Genomic DNA, 22,547 nt, shown 5'->3' with positions numbered 1-22,547 from the left:
CGCCGTCTGCAGCCGCCCTCCCCTGGTGCAGGACCCCAGGCACTGGTAGGCAGTGCCCCTTCCCTGTGGCTCCGGCTGTGGGGGTTCCCTTTTGCTCTCCAAGCAAGCCTTTGCACCCCACTTTCGGGGTGAACCTGGGGTTGCACCCTACAAGGAGGTCAGGGCTTGCCTTCTGACCCCCCGGGAAGCTTCAGAGTTTGGCGATGACCTTGATAAGCTTCAGGGAGAGGAATCGCCCAGCTCCCCACGGTGTGGACACAGAGGTCTTTTGGCCAGATGGGCTTCTTAGAAGGCACACTCCCTCCATCAGCCCTACCTGTGTGGAGGCCTCTGCAGACACCTGCCCAGTGGGGCAGGAGGAACAGAAAGATGCCTGCCCTGTGCTTTCCATGTCATTGTCACAAGCCTGTGATACCCTCTCCACCCTACAAGTCCAAGGTCTCCACACCCCGTGCCCTATATATTTCTGGAGGCTTAGAAGGGGAAACTGAGTCACGGAGCAGGAAAGTGACATTCCTTTGGTGAATGTGGCAAAGAGTTGCAGGAAATGGAGTCATCGTCCTAGCCGTGTGCTGTTGCTTGAGTCATTCCTAAAAATGGAGATTCCCCTGACCTTATAGAGTCCAGACCGACAGGCAGGAAATGTATCATGTCCCCCACTCCCCCGCCTCTAACAAAGAGAAGGGGCAGGACGTTCCTTCCACTCGTCCACCCTCCAGAGGCAGGATGGGACCTGCTGCTGGCCGGTGCTGGGGTGGTGGGCGTGCCCATCAAAGCTGTTGCCCCAACTGCTGGGCTGGGGGAGGCCTGTGCAGGTGGCTGTCTGCTGAGGGCACATCCCTGGGGAGGGGCTAGAAAGCCAGGAACAGCTCAGAGACTTCAGGGCAGGATGGGGAGGGGGCTCAACAAGCTGGCTGTGGGCAAATCATCATGCCTGGCTGTGTGCCGTCCCTTCGCTGGGTGTGGGGAGGCAGGGACCAGACCTAGGCTCCTGAGGAACTGAGATGGACAAGCCTAGGCAACTAAGAACGAACGCTCCGAGACCCCACGGCACAGTGTCTCCCTCTGTCAGTCACCTCCCAGCCCAGCTGTGCCTGCCCTGGAGCCAGGTTCCCTTTCATGATTGTGCAGATTTGATTCATATCTATCTCCCCTGCACTGCCAGTTCCTGCCCTTCCCAGGGACTCCCTGTGTCCCAGCCCCTCAGGAGTCAGCGGGTCCCTGGGGAAGTGCAGCACCTCCTGAAGGTCCCAAGGGACCATTTCCTGGGCTGCTGAGCGTCCTATGTCCTGCTCCTCTCCAGGGAGCTTTGGGGCAGAGCCGCTGTGAACTGTCTCCTCTAATGGTGGCCGCAGAAGTCCCTAGGGATGACAGGCAGTTGCCCTCACCCTGCCTTCTTATTCTGGAAGGGTGCAGAAGGGATGACACTAGTGGAGATCAGCTTTTCTCTGGGCTTCTGTTTCCTCAAAGGAGAACTGGGGATTTCCTTATTTATCAGGTTATGTATTTAACCTGACGCCAACTGTGCAGGCAGCCCTCACGTCACTGCCTGTTCATGACAACTCTCTCAGGTGTGGGGCCTGAGACTTAGGGAGGTCACAGGTCACGGGTCTCCTAGTCAGCGAGGAGTGCCTTCTGACTGCTCGTCTCCACTCCTGCGCTCTCCTGCCTCCAGCGGAGACGGGAGCTGCTCATCCCAGCGGAGTTTGGCCCAAGCCTCAGCCCTGGGGGAGGGGATGCTGCAGTAATGAGTGGAGGCTGAGGAGGATGTGTTTTGTCAACTGTACAGACTGAGATGAGGAATGGAAAGAATCCGACTGCCTCCTCCCCCAGGAGGCTGCTGCCGTGAGAACAGTGGGTTTACACTCCAGCATCACTTTCCCAGCGTCTGCGCTGTCGGCATCTGCACCGGTCACCCTTTGTGCTGGGGGCTGTCCTGCGCACTGTGGGTGCTGAGCATCATCCCTGGCCTCTACCTGCGAGGTGCCAGGAGAGCCATTCCTCAAAGTCATGACAACCAAAAAATATCTCCCAACATTGCCACCTGTCCCCTGGGAGCACCATGCTCTTGGCTGAGAACCCCTGAGTATTTTCCAATAGTTCCCAGCCCTGACTGCATGCCAGGATCACCTGGCGAGCTGACAAATAAATAAATAAAAATGAATGAAGCAAATACCCAGGCCCTGGCCTTGCCCCATGGGCTCTGATTTAATTGGCCCAGGTAGGGCCCAGGTATGGGTGTTATGTAAAAACCCCTAGGTGAAGCCAGGTGTGGTGGCTCATGCCTGTAATCTTAGCACTTTGGGAGGCTAAAGTGGGAGGATTGCTCAAGTCCAAGAGTTTGAGACCAGCCTGGGAAACATGGTGAGACACCCCCCTACACACATACAACCCCTGCCGTCTCTACAAAAAAATACAAAGATTTGCCAGGTATAGTGGCGCATGCTTGTAGTTCCAGCCACTTAGGAGGCTGAGGTGGGAGGATTGTTTGAGCCTAGGAGGTCGAGGCTGACCCAGGTGATGTTAATAGTTGGCTCTGACAGAGAATTTTGAATCTAGCAGCAGAGAGCCCACCTGCACGTCACTTTCCTGGCAGCCAGGTGAGGTGCCTGCCCGAGGAACTCGATCTTCATCTTGGGGGTGGGGGCTGGTAGCGGGCAGCTGCTAGTGGGGATCCCTGGGCTCTGGGAGGAGAGTCCTGCTCAGCAGCCTCACCTTGTCCCACCACCTGGGAAGAGCTGCAGGGAGCACTGAGCCTGCAGACCCCGGAGACGAGGCCAGGGCTGCAGCCCCACACCTGCCTGTGATCAGAATCCCCTAGAGTGCAGGGAAAGGCAGACGCTGGAGGCTGGGATTCTTCAGGTGTGGGGTGCAGGACGGGAAGGTAGGCCCCTGACACCAAAGCCCTCTGAGTCCTTCCTTCTCAGACCTGGAGACTCGGTCTGCAGAGGAAGTAGGAGAATTAGAACAATTTCTCCCCCACGCCGTCTCCCCTTCGGGATTAATGGTTGGGAGAGCAGCTTCCTGTGCACAGTTCGACAAGAGCTCTACACATTTACTGGCGCCTATCAGGCACCACTCCAGGCCCTGAGAATACAGCGGCTGAGAGAGACAGGCCAAACCCTGCCCCTCGTGGGTATCAGCGCCTGAGTGCTACGGGGAAAACGTTTACAGCGGAGGCTGTAAAGGGTGGGGATGGGGACTCAAAATTGTAGACAGGACGGGCAGGAAAAAGCCTCTATGAGCCAGTGATTGTAGAGGAAGCCCTGGCAGGTACAAGGGAGCTGCTCTGTGGATGTCAGGAGGAAAAGCTCCCAGGAAAGTTCTGGGTTCAGGGTGCAGGAGAAGGAGGAGCACCCTGCAGCCACACCCCACTCTGCAGGGACCCGAGCCCAGGGGTCATCACCTCCTAGGGGTCCTGCAGGGTGGAGAGTGGGGCCAGGAGGGAGACCGTCTTCCCATTCACAACTCCCCACATCCTACCAACACGTGGTGCACCTGTGACATTCAGTTTCCTATTCAACAATGGTTTCTTTTGGTTTTGTTTTGTTTTTGAGACAGAGTCTCACTCTGTAGCCCAGGCTGCAGTGCAGTGGCGCGATTTCTGCTCACTGCAACCTCCGCCTCCTGGGTTCAAGCGATTCTCCTGCCCCAGCTTCCTGAGTAGCTGGGAGTATAGGTGCGTGCCACCACGCCCGGCTAATGTTTTGTATATTTAGTAGAGACAAGGTTTCACCATGCTGGCCAGGCTGGTCTCGAACTCCTGACCTTGTGATCCGCCCGCCTCAGCCTCCCAAAGTGCTGGGATTACAGGCGTAAGCCATTGCGCCCAGCCCAACAATGGTTTCTTAAGCAGGGTGGAGGGTTAAAGGTGGCTGCAGGCCAGACACAGTGCTGAGATCACACCACTGAACTCCAGCCTGGGTGACACAGTGAGACCCTGTCTCAAAAACAAAAAATAAGTAAACAAAGCCAAACAAACAAACAAACAAAAAGAAGTACAGGGCCGGGCACAGTGGCTCACACCTATAATCCCAGCACTTTGGGAGGCTGAGGTGGGCAGATCACCTGAGGTCAGGAGTTCGAGACCAGCCTGGCCAATGTGGTGAAACCCTATCTCTACTAAAAATACAAAAATTAGCCAGGCCTGGTGGCACATGCCTATAGCTCCAGCTACTTGGGAGGCTGAGGCATGAGAATTGCTTGAACCCAGGAGGTGGAGGTTGCAGTGAGGCAAGAACGCATGACTGTACTCCAGCCTTGATGACAGAGTGAGACTCTGTCTCAAAAAGTACAGGCTCGGCCGGGCGCGGTGGCTCAAGCCTGTAATCCCAGCACTTTGGGAGGCCGAGACAGGCGGATCACGAGGTCAGGAGATCGAGACCATCCTGGCTGACAGTGAAACCTTGATCTCTACTAAAAATCACGAAACTTAGCGGAGGCCGGTGGCCAGGCGGCTGTAGTCCCAGCCTTCGGGGAGGCTGAGGCAGGAGAATAGGCGTAAGCCAGGAGGTGGAGCTTGCAGTGAGCTGAGATTCGGCCACTGCACTCCAGCCCTAGGTGACAGAGCTGAACTCACGTCTCAAAAAAAAAAAAAAAAAAAAAAAAAAAGAAAACAGGCTCTGGGGAGACAGGCCCCAGGAGCGGGGTTGGCAGGGGGAACAGGCAAGGATGCCCCATCCATGCAGGAGGCTCAGCCTGTGGCTCCGCAGCCCCGCTCTGAGATGCCCCCTCCTCGTGCCCCACCGGCCTCCTGAGTGTCCCCAAACATCGGCGCCCTCTATCCCCACCCTGTGTCCTCACAGCTCTGCCTCCCTCAGGGCTGAGGGTTCCTCTTGCAGGAGCTGAGTCTGCCACTGAAGGCCCCTATGCACAGGCCCCTGGCACACACTGGTGTATCGAGCGGCGTCATCGTGGGGCCCAGGGATATCAGAACAGCCTCTGCCTGACTTTCAGATGGATGGAATGAACCTCACTTTGTCTTCCTGGGAGCAGCCATGGGGGAGCGAGGTGGCAGGGATCTGGAATTCCCTGACCTGGGTTGAAGCCTCAGCAGCCCCTCCTGGGCTATGTGAGACCTTAGCAATGTCATTTGACCTCTCTGAGTGTCAGTGTCTCACCCCAGCATGGGCTGAGGAGAACCACTCAGAGGACCGCTGTGAAGACGGAGTGAGCGTGAGTATAAATTCACCATGAAGTCGAGGGAACCAGACAAATCATAACTAGTATTTGTTGTGAGCTGCCTAAGTTCCAGGCACTACTTCAAATGCAAACTTTGCATAGACTTCTGAGGTCAGTACTATTTTGGTTCCCCTTTTGCAGATGAAGTGACTGATGCATGGAGTGGTGTCCTCACTTTTGCCGAGGTAAGTAGGGGTCAGAGCCTGGGTTCCCGTCAGGCAGTCTGATTGGGGATTCTCACTGTGCTGTCCCTCAGTGGACATGGATCAGAGTCACACACAGTGGCTGCCCAGGTGTTAAAGGGACAGGAAACAGCCTCAAGCAAGCCCAGGCCGTTGTACCTAGCACAAAAAGCATGTCCCAACAGAGGGGATAGTCGGCCACATCATCAAAATAGCAACACCCTATCTTTAAAAAAAAAAAAAAAAAAAAAAGACTCAGGAGGCTGAGGCAGGGAATAGCTTGAACCCGAGAGGTGGAAGTTGCAGTGAGCCGAGATCGTGCCACTGCACTCCAGCCTGGGTGACAGAGTGAGACTCCATCTCAAAAAAAACAAAAACAAAACCCAAAAAAACCCCAAAAGACTGGGCTGGGTGCAGTACCTCACGCCTGTAATGCCAGTAATTTGGGAGGTCAAGGTGGGAGAACAACTTGAGCCTGGGAGTTCCAGACTAACTTGGGCAACACTGGGAGACCCCGTCTCTACAAGAAGTAAAAAATTAGCCAGGCATGGTGGTGCGTGCCTGTGGTCCCAGCTACTCAGAAGACTGAGGCAGGAGGATCATTGGCGCGCAGGAGGTAGAGGCTGCAGTGAGCTATGATCGCACCGCTGCACTCCAGCCTGGGCAACAGAGCGAGACCCTGTCTCAAAAACAAAAACACCATTGGGCAGAAGATTTCAGTAGATATTTCACCAAAAAAGATATACAAATGGTCAACACACGTGAAAAGATGCTCAGCATCATTAGTCATCGGGGAAATGCAAATCAAAACCACAGTGAGATCCCATTTCATACACACTAGGATGGCTGTGATTTTTTTAAAAAAAGAAAACAAATATTGGTAAGGGTGGGTAAGAATGCTTAAATTACTGCTGGGAAGGTAAAGTAATACAGCCACTTTGGAAAACAGTTTGGCAGAATCTTAAAAAGTTAAGCATTTATTTACCATGCGACCCATCAATTTCACTTCTAGGTACTACCCAAGAGAACACATGGTCATACAAAGACTTAGACACACGTGTTCACAGTGCTTGACTCGCAGTAGCCACAGATGGAAACAAGCCGACTGTGGGTTGTGGGTCAACGAATGCACGGATAAACCAAATGTGGTCCAGCCAGATGATGGCGGATGTTTTTGGTTTTGTTTTTTTGTTTTTGCTTTTTGGGGAAGACAGGGTCTCACTCTGTCACCCAGGCTGGAGTGCAGTGGCACGATCTCGGCTCACTGCAGCTTTGACGTCAAGTGAGCCTTCCACCTCAGCCTCCTGAGTAGCTGGGACTGCAGGCATGCTGCACCACTACGGCATTTTGTATACAAAAATACAGTAAATTTTGTATTTTTTTGAAGAGATGAGGTTTCACCATGTTGCCCAGGCTGGTCTGGAACTCCTGGGCTCAAGCGATCTGCCCGCCTTGGCCTCCCAAAGTGCTGGGATTACAGATGTGGGCACCCGTGCCCGGACTATGAATGAGTATTATTCAGCCATAAAAAGAAATAAAGTGCTGATACATGCTACAATGTAGATAAACCTCAAAAACACGCTTAAGGAAGCCAGTCATACAACTCTACATACGGTATGGCTCCATTTATATGGAATGTCCAGAATAGGCAAGTCCTCAGTGACAGAGAGCACATGGGTTGTTACCTGGGACTGAGGCTGGGAAGGAGGAGGGCATGCAAAGGGGCAGAGAGACCTGTCAATTCACTGAAAGTATTGAATTGAATACTTAAAACAAGTGAATTTTATGGCATGAAAATGCCTCCTTGCTGGATGCAGTGGTTCACGCCTGTAATCCCAGAACTTTGGGAGGCCAAAGTGGGCAGATCATGAGGTCAGGAGTTTGAGACCAGCCTGGCCAACGTGGTGAAACCTCATCTCTACTAAAAATACAAAAGTGAACTGGGCGTGGTGGCACACACCTATAATCCCAGCTACTCAGGAGGCTGAAGCAGGAGAATTGCTTGAACCTGGGAGGTGGAGGTTGCAGTGAGCTGAGATCGCACCATCGCACTCCAGCCTGGGTGACAGAGTGAGACTCCACCTCCAAAAAAAAAAAAAAAAAAAAAAAGAGAAAAAAAGAAAATACCTCCTCAATGAGGCTGTAATAAAACAATAATGGAGGGAAGGAAGGTCAAGGGAGGGAAGAATCGTTTCACCCAGCACAGCAGCCAGGCCCTGACATGACTGTATAACCCACAGATGCCAGGCAGCCCCACTGCTGTGGCAGAGCCGAGGGTGCATGGGCCCCGCAGTCCCAGTGGCTGGCTCTGCAGCAGAGAGGGAGGAACATAGCTAGGCATGGCAGTGTGCACCTGTAACCCCAACACTTTGGAGGGCTTAGGCAGGAGGATGACTTGAGGCTAGGAGTTCCACACCTGGGCAACATGGCAAGACCTCGTCTCTACAAAAAATTTAAAAAGTAGCTGGACATGGTGGTGCACGCCTGTAGTCCCAGCTACTCGGGAGGCTGAGGTGGGAGGATCACTTGAGCCCGGGAGTTCAAAGCTGCAGTGAGCCACGATCACGCCACTGCATTCCAGCCCAGATAAACGAGTGAGGATCTGTCTCAAAAACACACACAGAGGAACAGCCTGGCCTCTGGTGGTGGGGGGCAGCCCTCCTGCAGGGAGGAGGTACGAGGGCAAAGTGGGTGCTAAGAAAACAAGAGGATTCACACGGAAAGAGGAAGGAAGCCAGAAAGCAGAAGCCACAGGACAGCAGGAGATGAGGGGGAGGAAAAGAGATGGGCGGGGCGCTGAAAAGGACGGAGGAGGTACGCCGGCCTTGGGGGCGCCCCACTGATGCGGGTAAGGAGAGTCAAGCTGTCACATGGGGAGCAAGTTGCTGGAGGTCCCCCATGAGTGAGGGGGCATTTGGGATTAGGAGTCAGGTCTCAAATTTCCTAGCCCGTGCTTGGGACAGGAAGAACTACGGCAGTCTCTCACTCGCTCGTTCATTCCTGACATTACTTCCTGGGCATCTCATAAGTGCTGGATGCTCGCTCACGTGCTGGCAGTTTGGGGAACAGACAAGTGAGACCCCCGCCTCATGGAGCCTGCGGCCATGGGCAGAGATCCTGACTGATGGTGTGCGTGAGGTGGGTGTGGAAGCAAAGTGGAGGGGCCGGAGGGGCAGATGGCGGGGCAGGGATTAGAGAGGGCAGGGCCGGGAGGGCAGGATCAGCTGGTTAGGTGGCCAACGGGCTGGACCTGAGGGAGTGAGTGGTGTGATCCTTGGAGACCTGCAGGCGCTGGGGTCCTGTTCTGGGACTGTGCCGATGCTAGCAGCTGGCTACGGAGGCATTTTCAGCAGGGACGGGCAGCCAGATCAGTGGCTGCCTGGGAAGCTGGCTCCACCTGCTGCTGGGGTGAGAGGGAGCAGGGCAGGGCTGCTGGGGCACAGAGAGCTCAGGGGAATGGGGGCAGTGCCAGGAGGTGGACAATGCCTGGGTTGGTGAGCTCTCCAGGAGCCTATAAAGATGTTCCGGGGCGGAAAAAACCCTCAAACCCAAAAGCAAAAGATTGCTTTGTAGCCATAAAGAAATAAAGAATGACAAAGCTTTTATATCCCGTCTTTATTTTTTTTTGAGACGAGATCTTGCTCTATGGGCCAGGCCCAGGCTGGAGTGCAGTGGTGTATCACCCTCTGCAACCTCTACCCTCTGGGCTCAAGCGATCCTCCCATGTCAGCCTCCCAAGGAGCTGGGACTACAGGAGCACGCCACCATGCACGGCTAATTGTTTTCATTTTTTGTAAAAACGGGGTCTTACTATATTGCCCAACCTGGTCTCAATCTCCCGGCCTCAAGCGATCCTCCTGCTTTAGCCTCCCAAAGTGCTGGGATTACACGTGCACGGCACTGCGCCTGGGCTGTTATGTGCTGCTATGGAAAGATCTCCAAGTGAAAAAATGCAAGGTGTAGAAGACCATACAAATGTTCAATCATTGCATAAAAAAGGGAGGAGAGGTTGGGCGCAGTGGCTCACGCCTGTAATCCCAGCGCTTTGGGAGGCCAAGGTGGGCAGATCACCATGTCAGGAGTTCGAGACCAGCATGAATATGGTGAAACCCCATCTCTACTAAAAATACAAAAATTAGCCGGGCGTGGTGGTGGGCACCTGTAATCCCAGCTACTGGGGAGGCTGAGGCAGGAGAATCACTTGAACCTGGGAGGTGGAGGTTGCAATGAGCTGAGATCATGCCACTGCACTCCAGTCTGGGTGACAGAGCGAGACTTCATCTCAAAATAAAAATAAATATGGCCGGGCGCGGTGGCTCAAGCCTGTAATCCCAGCACTTTGGGAGGCCGAGGTGGGCGGATCACGAGGTCAGAAGATCGAGACCATCCTGGCTAACATGGTGAAACACCGTCTCTACTAAAGAATACAAAAAACTAGCCGGGCGAGGTGGTGGCGCCTGTAGTCCCAGCTACTCGGGAGGCTGAGGCAGGAGAATGGCGTAAACCTGGGAGGCGGAGCTTGCAGTGAGCTGAGATCTGGTCACTACACTCCAGCCTGGGTGCCAGAGCCAGACTCCATCTCAAAAAAAAAAAAAAAAAATAAATAAATAAATAAATAAATATAAAAATAAAACAAAAAGGGAGGAGAATCTGGATCTGCACTTTTTAAAGCATAAGACGTTTCCATAAGTTTCCACTGGAAACCAGGGTTTTTGGCTGCCTGTGAGGAAGGGGATGGGGCGGGCAGAGGTCCTGGGAGACTTTTCTCTATGTCCTTTGTTCCTCTTGCAACTTGGATCATGAAAATGTATTACCTAGTCCAAAAGTTAAAACAAAAACAAAAAACCAAAAATCTTATGGGTTCTAAAATATGGAGAAAACTGCAAAATCCAAGCTAATAAAAGTTTACTTAAGACACAGAAACTCTGTCATTAAGTGTAGTCTTCGCAATGATTTCAGTATGTTTAGAAGCAAAATGAAGTTTAGCTTTGCCAATCTTCCTGAATATGCGTAATTGCCAAGCAGTCATGGCCTCCGTTACTTTTTTTTTTTTTTTTTGAGACGGAGTCTTGCTCTGTCACCCAGGCTGGAGTGCAGTGGCCGGATCTCAGCTCACTGCAAGCTCCTCCTCTCGGGTTCACGCCATTCTCCTGCCTCAGCCTCCCGAGTAGCTGGGACTACAGGCACCCGCCACTTCGCCCGGCTAGTTTTTTGTATTTTTTAGTAGAGACGGGGTTTCACCGTATGAGCCAGGATGGTCTCGATCTCCTGACCTCATGATCCGCCCGTCTCGGCCTCCCAAAGTGCTGGGATTACAGGCTTGAGCCACCGCGCCCGGCCTTTTTTTTTTTTTTTTTTTGAGATAGAATTTCGTTCTTGTTGCCCAGGCTGGAGTGCAATGGCGCAATCTCCGCTCACTGCAATCTCTGCCTCCTAGGTTCAAGCGATTCTCCTGCCTCAGCCTCCTGAGTAGCTGGGATTATAGGCATATACCACCACACCCGGCTAATTTTGTATTTTTAGTAGATAGGGGGTTTCTCCATGTTGGTCAGGATTGTCTCCAACTCCCGACCTCAGGTGAGGTCGCCTTGGTCTCCTAAAGTGCTGGGATTACAGGTGTGAGCCACTATGCCTGGTCCACCGTTTTAAGTTACCTATAGCCAAATTTAAGTTACCTACCATTTAAGTTACCTATAGCCAAATAATTTCAAATGCAAAATTACAAAAATTATTTTTTAAATGTTCCAGAACAAATGGTATTTAATGGTGTAAATGGGTGGAATTTTTTTATAAGCTTGCTGGGCTCAGGAGTGGGACCTCCCAAAACAAGAGAGTCGGAGGTCCCAGCTTTGCTTGGGGTTGACGACGTGGTAGGGAAAGGTGGGATGGGTGTGTGGGAGTGGAGAGGTAAAGTGAGTCCCTGAGACGTGGGGTGGGTGGGGTAGGGGAAGGGACAGGATCTGTGGCCAGGTGGATAGGGATTAAGCGTAGCTCCCGGATTTCAGCCTTGTGCCCCCCTCAGCCCATGGGTGAACTTGCTTTGTTGAATTAATTATTTCCTGCCAAATTCAGGAAGTAGCAGATGTTGAAACCATCTCGAAGACACACAGATTGGTGCTTTGCTAACTGTAGGGAACCTGCTGCCTTCGAGCAACAGGCATTTCTGTTCATAGACCAATTATATCCGGAGAAGGACAGGAATGCCATTTATTTGAGGGCATACCTGGCGACCTCACCTGTCCACACCTCGACAGAGAACCAGGAGACAGCAGAGGAGCCTAGGGAGACCCAAAGCCTGGAACCAAAGACCCCCAGTGATCAGAGGCAAGAGCTGGCCCAAACTTTGGGCCTAACTGTATATACGCTGGATAAGCTTGGCTTTTCCCGCTGAGTGTAGCAGCAGCAGCCGTCTGAAGGTGGTTTAGGTAGGCTGTGGGGGAGGGGCTGCAGGGAAGGAGGTTGAACACGCTGCCCTGCCCTGCACAGGAGAGAGAGCTGATGACCAGAGCAGGGGAGCGAAGAACTGTGAAAAGGACACCCAACATCCAAACAGGGTGGCTGCTGGGAGAGCTATGGAGGGACTCCCAGGCCAGTACTCCACGCCCAGTAGTGCCAAGAGCATTTTGATCCAACAGAGTCCAGCCTCGTACCTCCCTACACCACCACTGGTCATAAAGAAAAGTATAAATGCCATTGTTAGACACTTCTCCCCTAAACCATTACCATGTTTAACTAAGCATTGCGCTTAAGGGCTAAAAGTCAGTTACCTGAGACCTTAAGTAAAATATTTGTTCCCAAGTGTTCCAAATGAGTAGCGTTTCTGCACATCTTTGAAAAGAGAGGGGAGTGCTGTTGAGTCCAGCGGGCTTCCCCGCGAAATTCAGACCACGTGCCCCATCTGTACATGGGTGCACCAGAGGCTGCAGAGTTAGAAGCCTTAGCACTCTTCCTAAAGCCTGCCTGGCTCAGCTGCTCAGACTGGCAGCTTCAAAGTTAATTTTTCTCGAGCGTCAAAGTGGGTGCTGGGGTGTGCAGGCCCCTGCCTGGGCTGGCCTGGGCATCACGATCTGGGGGCTGAGCACAGCTTTGACATTCTTCTTCTGTGAGGCCTCTGGGGCAGGCAGAGCAGGTGGCTCGAAGCCTGCTACAGTGTGGTCCGGGCCCCCTGTGGGCTTTGGATGAACACATGGAGGCAACACTAGAAGCATGGGAGTGTCACATGCATGGGCCAGGGGCTGGGAGAGGCCAGGGGTGCACACCGGACCCCAGAGGGGCCTGAGCTGTTCTGCAGGATGCTGCTTCCCGGGTCAGCATGGGGCTTTCTGTGAGGCCCTGCCCAGGGAGTAGGCTGGTTGGAGGATGCTCGGGCAGTCCTTCATGGGCACGGCTCCTCAGCCCATTCACTCACTTCACCTGGGGGCACCAGACCCCTCACCAAGGGACCTGCCTCTCTGTACAGTCTGAGAACACCAGGGATGGGGCCAGCCGGGACTCTGATGCACTGTGGTCCTGTTCTCAAGGGTCTGGTCACTCCCATACTCCTTCATTCAGTCACTTACCCGCTTATTCATTCATTCATCCATGCATCCATTTACAAGGCTCTCCTGGGCACCTCCTGTGGGGTGCCAGGCCGGCAAGGCCTAAGGCCAATAGAGATCTAGCTCGAGCCACAAGTGCCACTTACAATTTCCCAGTAGCCACATTAAAAATAGAAAAGTAAAAAGAAACAGGTGAAATTCATTGTAATAACGTCTTTCATTTAACCCAATTTATCCAAAAATTATTTCAGCATGTCATCAATTTTAAAATTGTTTTAATTTTAATATTAAATCAATGTTAATATTTGATTTAATATTAAAATATTAAAATAAGATAGTTTCCATTTCTCTTCTTTTTGCCTTAAGTCTTGGAAAGCTGGTGTGTATTTTACATTAAAACACACCTTGACTCAAGCCAGCCAGGGGTCAAGGGCTCTGGAGCCACCTGTGGCTGGTGGCTGCCAGTCAGGACAGTGCAGGTCTAGGAATACAAAACACAGGGACACCCAGACCCTTTACCGAGGGGATCTCTGCCTAGTCGCGGAACTGACCCTGATATAATTCCAGGCTTGGCCGGGTGCAGTGGCTCACACCTGTAATCCCAGCACTTTGGGAGGCCAAGGAGGGCAGATCACGAGGTCGCGATTGAGACCAACCTGGCCAACATGGTGCAACTCCATCTCTACTAAAAATACAAAAATTAGGCCGGGCATGGTGCTCATGCCTGTAATCCCAGCACTTTGGGAGGCTGAGGTGGGTGGATCACAAGGTCAGGAGATCGAGACCATCCTGGCTAACATGGTGAAAACCCATCTCTACTAAAGATACAAAAAATTAGCCGGGCGTGGTGGCGGGCGCCTGTAGTCCCAGCTACTCGGGAGGCTGAGGCAGGAGAATGGCGTGAACCCGGGAGGCGGAGCTTGCAGTGAGCCAAGATCGCGCCACTGCACTCCAGCCTGGGCGACAGAGCGAGACTCCGTCTTTAAATAAATAAATAAATAAAATAAAAAAGAATGACTGACCTTGAGAAAGCCACCTAACCTCGCTGTGCTTCAGTTCCCACGTCTGAAAAACAGGGATGACAGTACCTATGTCAATGGTACTATTTTGATGTGAGACAAAAATGCAGCCATGTTTTAATGACCAGCATCTGGAAACAGAAGCCCCTCAACATTAGCAGTCGTGAACATTTAGTGAGAGCTTGCTATGTGCTAGACACCAAAAAGTCACGTAAGCACAGCACGCGTAAAAGACAGACACTCATTATGATCCCATTTTACAGCTAGGACGCTGAGGCACGGCGCAGTGAAGTAAGTTGCCCAGAGTTACCAGCTAGGTAAGTGGCGGAGCCAGGATTTGAACTCAGTCAGGTTCAGAATTTGCATTTTTACCCCCTTCTGTAGACTGCCTCTAATCAACGCTCATTTCTTTCCTTTTTCAGAGATTGAAAATTAGATTGAAAATTATATTTAAAGTCTGCAGGTGCCACGTTACCCACTAGCACTTGGTGCCGGGCTAACCCCTTGAGAGGCAGGTGGTACCCGTGCTGGCTGCTGACGGCTCACGGCTGAGCCTCAGGGCTGGGCTCTCTCCCAACATGGCCCAGTCTCTCTGGAAGGGCACCCCCGGCACACCAAGGTCCAACACACCAGCGTATCAAAGGTTGCTGAGGACTTCACAACCAATCACCGCATCTTTCCATCTTCCAGCTGTAAAAATATTTGACAGAGTGGTGTCTGCACAGAAGGGGGAATCCTGAGTCCCAGAGCCCGCCCTTAAGTTGTCCTGGGAGCCTGGAGAGCCAGCTCACCTCCCCAGGAGCCCCTGGCTGCCTCAGCTGAGGATGGAGGGTGGTTACGGCTCCCTTGCAACTCCCCAGAAAAAAGCTAGATGCTCAGAAATTCTCTCCCGGCAGCGAGTTCTCCTCCACGAGCAAATGAATTGTGCATCAAATGAACGCGATCTTCCCTCCAGGCGCTGCCAGCCAATGGTGAGAAGAAAATGAACTCTCTTCTCTACATGCCATTTAATTTCAATATCTCATTTAATTTCACTTGGAATGACTCACACTCCACTGTGCCTGGGTGGGCGTGGGGGCAGAGGTGGGGGTGGGAGGGAACCGCAGCACAGCCGCTGCTTTCTCTGTGTAGATTTTTTGTAATCCTTACATTGCAAACAAACTGGAGTACATATGACTTCTGCTGTAAGAAACTAAAGATAATATCTTTCAAAATTCACCGAGAAGGGGTACAGGAAAGTGCTGGGCACACAGTGGGCACCCAGAAGGTGGCATTAAGTGTTGAGAGGAGGTGAAGAGTGAAGGCAAACAGGAGGAAGCTCTTCCCCGAACCTCCCAGGGACCTGGGGCAGGGTAGGAGACCAGGCTGCTCTCCCCGCCACACACGATCTCTGCCTGGAGCCCCCTCCCAGGCTCCCACCCACCTTCCCTCCTACCTCTGGGGATAAGAGATCAGCGGCCACCTTGGGTCTCAGGGACCTCGCTCAGGTTGGGGACAATCGCTTGCTCTTCTGGGCCATCTGGGCTGTGGCGGCTCCCGGTCCCTTCCTGGCCCACTCTTTGCAGACTCTGCCCATTCGGACTAAATGCCTGGCCTTTGCAGAGAAGGGAAATTATCCTTAAGCTCAGGCCTTGCTGTTGCCCCCGTGGCTGTGGGAAGCTTTAATCCCTTGTTCCATATCCCAGTGTTAGAGGAATGGACCAACCGGAGCCCACGCCGAAGACAGAAGCCCACGTGGTGGGGGAACCAAGCCACGGCCAGGGAGGAAGACTGACGGTGGGCATGTTCCCGGGAAGCGGAGAGCACTTCTGCAAGTCTGTCCTGGGGAAGGCAGGTGTGGGGATCTTGGGGGACCCTAAGGGTGACACTGGGGTTAGTATGGGAGATTCAGGAAATGGTTCCCATACAGCACAGGGGGAAATTTCTGGCAATCGGCAGTGGGCTGCTCAAGACCCAGTGAGTTCCCCGCGTGCTGGGCGTTAGGCACGGGCTGATCGCTGCACTGGATTTATTGGAGAGGTTGGATCTGATGCTGGCTTCGTTTCCTTGCAACCCTGAGAGGCTTGGAGGAGAGTTTCCAGTCTCCTCATGAGAACTCAGCTCTTCAAGGCTGGGACCTCAGGGAGGAAAAGCAGAATCCAGTCCCCCCATACCCAGCTGGGACCGTTAACATGGCGGTGGGACAGAGGTGGTGGCTGCTGGTGATCCCCATAGTGGGGTTTCAGGTGGCCCAGGAGGGTTCCCCCTTCCCTGTGCCCCCTTTCCAGATCTCTTTTCCTGATGCTCCACTATTGTTTTATTTAATTAATTAATTTATTTTGAGACAGGGCCTTGCTCTGTCATACAGGCCGGTGTGCAGTGGTGCAATCATGGCTCATGGCACCCTCGACCTCCCGGGCTCAAGTGATTCTCCCACCTCAGCCTCTGAGTAGTTGAGACTATAGATGCACGTCACCACGCCCATCTAATTTTTGTATTTTTAAAAGAGACAGGGTTTTGCTATGTTGCCCGAGCTGGTCTCAAACTCCTGACCTCAAGCAATCCACCTGCCTCAGCCTCCAAAATTTCTGAGATTACAGGCATGAACTACCGAACCCTACCTTATTTCAAAATTAAGATAAAGTTCACGGCCAGGCACGGGGCTCATGCCTGTAATCCTAGCACTTTAGGAGGCTGAGGCAGGTGGATCACTTGAGTTCAGGAGTTCAAGGTCACCCACTGTGGCAAGGGTTCCTGTACCCACTGCCAGACTCTGTCCATCCCCAGGGGCTGCCCCACAAGGCACAGAGGGAGTGATGCTGCGTGGACCCGCGGCGCAGGAGGTGGCAGCTAGGGGTGGGAAGGGCTTCCTGTGCTGTCTCAGCTATCTCTCTTGACCTCTGCCCAAACCCCCACAGGCTGTCACCCCCGTGCCACCCGGACATGCAAGTGGGAGCCCCACCTGAGACCCTTCTTGCTTGGGGCTCCATCCTCCCCAGATACCTCCCTGCCCCTCCAGGCACTCAGGTTCCTTCCTGTCTGCAGCCTTCCCCGCACCCCATTACACTCTCAACACTGCCCGCAATCCCCAGGCTACCCTTCGTGCCTTCCGTTATCCCAAACACAGCACCCAGAAAGGCTAAGTAATAGAAGGACAGTGAGTCAGCCTGGGTAAGACTTTCAAAGGTCGAGTCTGGGTGGGGCAGCTCAGAGCAGCTATGATGTGGGATATTCAGAACACCCAGGGCTGTGCCAGGGTGGGCTGCTTGGGACATGCATAGGGGAAGTGAGCCAAGGGACCCCTTGCTGAAGATGGGGAGATACCCAGGGAAGCTGACACTTCCTTTGGGTCCTGGACTTTTCCCCACCTGCTTTGCTCCAGGGGTCCCCCAGTGAAAACGCATCCCTCCTTTCTCTACTTCCGGCCTACGCGCCTGCCCAGACGCAATCCTGCCTGCTTCCCTCTGCCCAGGTGTAAAGGTGGAGTGGCTGTGTGTGCAGATGCTCTACCTACTGTGCGAACCACATCTCAGTAACCATGGAGACCACCACCCTGACGGGAGAGTCTGAGAATGTCTGTTTAAACATTGCCTTCCTCCCAAGGCCTCCAGTGGGTGAGGAGCTCTGGGTCTCTGGGACTCTCAGGCACAGTTTGGAAAACTGCCTCTCATTGCAGAAGTAATTTAGCACAGAGCTCAGCTGACCTCAGGGCAGCCATTTTACCAGCAGGGTCTGCAAATGGTTTTGAGCTCCTCAGAAAGCTGGCACTGAGAGAATTCCAGGCATCATAGGTGATTAACAGAACAATCAGATTCTGGGAGGTCTTGCTCTGAGCTCCAGGGCAGGACTGGTGGGAGGCCAGGCTGGTAGAGGCAGTAGGTGATGACAGCCAGGGTGGGACTCCAGTACCTTTCTTAAAAGCCCCCCAGAGGAAAGCCACTCAACAGTGCAGGGGAGATCCACAGCTGAAACCCTCAGACTCCCTATGTGCCCAGGCCAGGTACTGAGGCTGAGTTTCAACAATGTTCGGGCCTGGGACTGAAAGAGGCAGTGGAGGCCGCTGTTGGTTTGAAGGCATTCTGACACTCAGTCACACGTGTGAAAGTGTCCTGGGGGATCCAGGGCACTTGGACTGTGCACATAAAGAGGAGTCTGTTTCTAAACATTTTCTTCCCATTAAGAAACAGACTCATGGCCCTGTGCGGTGGCCCACGCCTGTAATCCCAGCACTTCAGGAGGCCGAGTTGGGCGGATCACTTGAGCTCAGGAGTTTGAAACCAGCCTGCCCAACATGGTGAAACCCCGTCTCTACTAAAAATACAAAAAAAAATTAGCCAGGCGTGGTGGTGCACACCTGTAATCCCAGCTACTTGGGAGGCTGAGGCAGGAGAATTCCTTGAACCCCGGAGGCAGAGGCTATAGTGAGCTGAGATTGTGCCACTGCATTCCAGCTTGGGCGACAGAGGGACACTCCACCTCCAACAAACAGACAAACAAACAAAACAAAACAGACTCATGGGTGGGCACGGTGGCCCACACCTGTAATTGCAGCACTTCAGGAGGCCAAGGTGGGCAGATCATTTGAGGTCAGGAGTTCGAGACTAGCCTGGCCAACATGGCGAAACCCCGTCTCTAGTAAAAATACAAAAACTAGCTGGCTGTGGTGGTGGATGCCTGTGATCCCAGCCACTTGGGAGGCTGATGCACAAGAATTGCCTGAACCTGGGAGGCAGAGGTTGCAGCCGAGATTGTGCCACTACACCCCAGCCCGAGCAACACAGGGAGAGTATTTCTTTTTTATTCTTTCTTTTTAGATGGAGTTTCCCTCTTGTTGCTCAGGCTGGAGTGCAGTGGCGCAATCTCAGCTCACTGCAACCTCCACCTCCTGGGTTTAAGAGATTCTCCTGCCTTAGCCTCCCTAGTAGCTGAGATTACAAGCATGCACCACCACACCCGGCTAATTTTGTATTTTTAGTAGAAATGGGGTTTCTCCATGTTGATGAGGCTAGTCTCGAACTCCTGACCTCAGGTGATCTGCTCGCTTTGGCCTCCCAAAGTGCTGGGATTACAGGCGTGAGCCACTGCGCCCGGCTGAGATTATTCAAAAAAAAAAAAAAAAAAAAAAAAAAAGGAAAGAAAGGAAAGAAAACAAGACTCATGGCCGGGTGCCATCGTCCAAGTCTGTAATCCCAGCACAGGGAGGTCAAAGCGGGAGGATCACTTGAGCAGTCCAGGCCAGGCAAAAGAGTGAGACCCTGTCTCAAAAAAACAAAAACAAAAACAGACTCATGTTCTCACTTGGCTTCTCTTTGAGGACATTAGTGAGGCAATTTTCATATGTTTCCTAGCCACTTGGATATCTTCTTTTGAGATGTGCCTAATCTGGAAAGAAGCCTTTTTTTTTTTTTTTTTGGAGATGGGGTCTCGCTCTTTCATGCAGGCTGGAGTGCAGTGGTGTGATCATAGCTCACTGCAGCCTCAAACTCCTGGGCTCTAGCGATCCTCCCATCTCAGCCTCCCAACTAGCTGGGACTACAGGCGTGTGCCATGGCACCTGGCTCTGCAAAGAAGTCTTTTGCTGGGTAATTGTATTAGACATCTCCCACTGTGGGATTTCCCCTTTCACCACCCTGTGTTTTAATGAACAAAAGTTCTGAATTTTAATGTAGCACAACTTATCATTTATGTGTCCTCTTAAAAAATCTTCGCCAAGCCCAGGGTCATGAATATATCCTCCTGTTATTGTCTAGAAGTTGTATCATTTTACTTTTCATATTTAGACCAAGAATCTAGGAGATACTGCTACATACCACCAAAATGTCTAAAATCAAAAAGACTGATGGCCGGGTGCAGTGGTTCATGCCTGTAATCCTAGCACTTTGGGAGGCCATGGCAGGCAGATCACTTGAGCCCAGGAGTTTGAGACCAGCCTGGGCAACAGGGCAAAGCTCTGTCTCTACAAAAAAATGAGCTCGGTGTGGTGGCACACACCTGTAGTCCCAGCTACTCAGGAGGCTGAGGTGGGAGGATTGCTTGAGCTGGGAGGTCAAGGCTGCGGTGAGCCACGATTGCACCACTGCACTCCAGCCTGGGCGACAGAGTGAGACCCCGTCTCAAAAAAAAAAACAAAAAACAAAACCAAAAAAAAAAAAGACTAACAGCGCAAAGTCCTGAAGATCTGAGGAAATGGGAACTCTCAGACACTGTGGGTGGGAGGTTCAGCTCGTACAATCACTTTGTAAAACTGGCAACATATCTTGAAAAGTGAACACACACACACCCCTAGCAAGTCCACGCTACATATCCTGAAAGAAAAGCATACATAGGTGTGTGGCAAGGCACGTGCAGGAACGTTAACTGCAGCATTAGCTGTATCAGTCCAAATCTGGAAATAACCCAAAATATCCATCAACATAGAAATGGATAAATTGGGGTACATTGATACAACAAAATAACACACAGCGGTGAAAATGAAGAAAAGATTGCTACGTATCAGGTCACAGGCGAATCTCACACACACAGTAAGAATACTTACTGTCTGCTCCCACTTAACAGGCTCAAAGCCAGACAGAACTAGTCCAGCGTGTGGACACAAGGGCTCCTGGGTGCTGGGGCGTCTCAGAGCCTGGGTTTTTGTGCTTGGTGGTGCTTCCAGGAGCCTGTCCTTTTGCTCACCTTGTGAACCTTCACTGAGCTAAACACTTGTGATTTGTGTCCTTTTCTGGGCACCTCTTAAACGTCAATAAATAAGTTTTATTCTCAAAACACCCTCTGCCAAATACATGTAAGATGAGGAAACCAACAAAATGTAGGGTATTCACATAGTGGGGAAACAGCGGTTCTGGAAATGAAGTGTTTACATAATCCTGAAAATAGGAATTACAATTTTTTTTTTTTTTTTAAGGCATCTCGCTCTGTCACCCAGGCTGGAGTGCAGTGGTGTGATCTCTGCTCACTGCAAGCTCCGCCTCCGGGTTCAGGCCATTCTCCTGCCTCAGCCTCCCGAGTAGCTGGGACTACAGGCACCTGCCACCAAGCCCAGCTAATTTTTGTATTTTTAGTAGAGATGGGGTTTCACCGTGTTAGCCAGGATGGTCTCGATCTCCTGACCTCGTGATCCGCCTGCCTCGGCCTCCCAAAGTGCTATGATTACAGGTGTGAGCCACCGCGCCTGGCCTTGAAGTACAATCTGGCCAATAAAAGTGTTCCACCACCGGGCACGGTGGCTCACGCCTGTAATCCCAGCACTTTGGGAGGCTGAGGTGGGCAGATCACCTGAGGTTGGGAGTTCGAGACCAGCCTGACCAACACGGAGAACCCTCATCCTACTAAAAATACAAAATTAGCCTGCATGGTGGCACATGCCTGTCATCCCAGCTAATCGGAAGGCTGAGGCAGGAGAATTGCTTATGGCGCCATTGCACTCCAGCCTGGGTAACAAGGGCGAGACTCCATCTCAAAAAAAAAAAACTGTTCCGGCCAGGTGCGGTGGCTCATGCCTGTAATCCCAGCACTTTGGGAGGCTGAAGTGGGTGGATCACAAGGTCAGGAGTTCGAGACCAGCCTGGCCAACATAGTGAAACCCCGTCTCCACTAAAAATACAAAAAATTAGCTGGGCGTGGTGGCGGGCGCCTGTAGTCCCAGCTATTCGGGAGGCTGAGGCAGGAGAATCGCTTGAACCTGGGAGGCGGAGGTTGCAGTGAGCCGAGATCGCGCCACTGCACTCCAGCCAGGTAACAGTGCGAGACTCCGTCTAAAAAACAAAAAAAAAAAGTGTTCCACTATACATCTCTATCAACGAATTTAAATGTAAGACTTCAGAAGCCAAAAATAAAGAATCCCAACATTTAGGAGAGAGATGATTAGAAGGATATTCAGCAAACGGGGGGATTTTAGGTGATTTTGCTTTTTTAGTTTGTACCTTTTTGTGTTTGGATTTAAAAAACAAAACAAAACCCAACAAGCCATTATCCTGGTGACAAAGGTAGAGCTATTTTGAAGGAAATAGGGATCAATACCCAGTCTCTGGGGGCACGTCCTGCATACGCAGGGACTGGGCCAGGGCCCCAGAGACCAGAGAGGCAGCTGACAGAGAGGCCTTGCTACAGAGCTGCCTGCTGGAAGTGGGGAGCATGTGACAGACTAGAGACTCAACTTCTCAAAAATTAAGTAAAAATAACAACTATGGCTGGGCACGGTGGCTCATGCCTGTCATCCCAGCACTTCGGGAGGCCAAGGTGGGCGGATCACCTAAGGTCAGGAGTTCGAGACCAGCCTGGCCAATATGGTGAAACCCCCGTCTCTACTAATAATACAAAAATTAGCCAGGTGCAGTGGTGGGCGCCTGTAATCCCAGCTACTCAGGAGGCAAAGACAGGAGAATCGCTTGAACCCGGGAGATGGAGGTTGCAGTGTGCTGAGATCGTGCCATTGCACTCCAGCCTGGGTGACAAGAGTGAAACTCCATCCCAAAACAACAACAACAACAACAAAAACACACCAAAAACAACTAGGTCTTCAATGTGTAGGATGCTTTGGGAGACAGAAGGCAGTGCAAAGCCCTGTCCTTTCTTGCCGTCCTGGCTCCAGGCGGAGATGGCTCACGGTGTCTACTCCGTGTTGCTCCAGTGTTCTTAAGCAAGATCAC

The 22,547-nt window shown here is 52.1% G+C and overlaps 1 long non-coding RNA gene across 1 annotated transcript; it reads left to right on the top strand.

Annotated features, from left to right (window-relative positions):
- Window positions 1-7,914: 7,914 nt before the first annotated feature.
- On the top strand, window positions 7,915-14,970 carry LOC110742068. The gene is made up of 3 exons (XR_002519339.2): window positions 7,915-8,501; window positions 14,184-14,237; window positions 14,343-14,970. It is a non-coding gene; the product is annotated as an uncharacterized LOC110742068 (long non-coding RNA).
- Window positions 14,971-22,547: the final 7,577 nt, after the last annotated feature.

Source organism: Papio anubis, chromosome 18, assembly GCF_008728515.1.
Source record: "Papio anubis isolate 15944 chromosome 18, Panubis1.0, whole genome shotgun sequence".
NCBI classification, from domain to species: Eukaryota; Metazoa; Chordata; class Mammalia; order Primates; family Cercopithecidae; genus Papio; species Papio anubis.
This window is presented reverse-complemented; position numbering and strand designations above follow the sequence as displayed.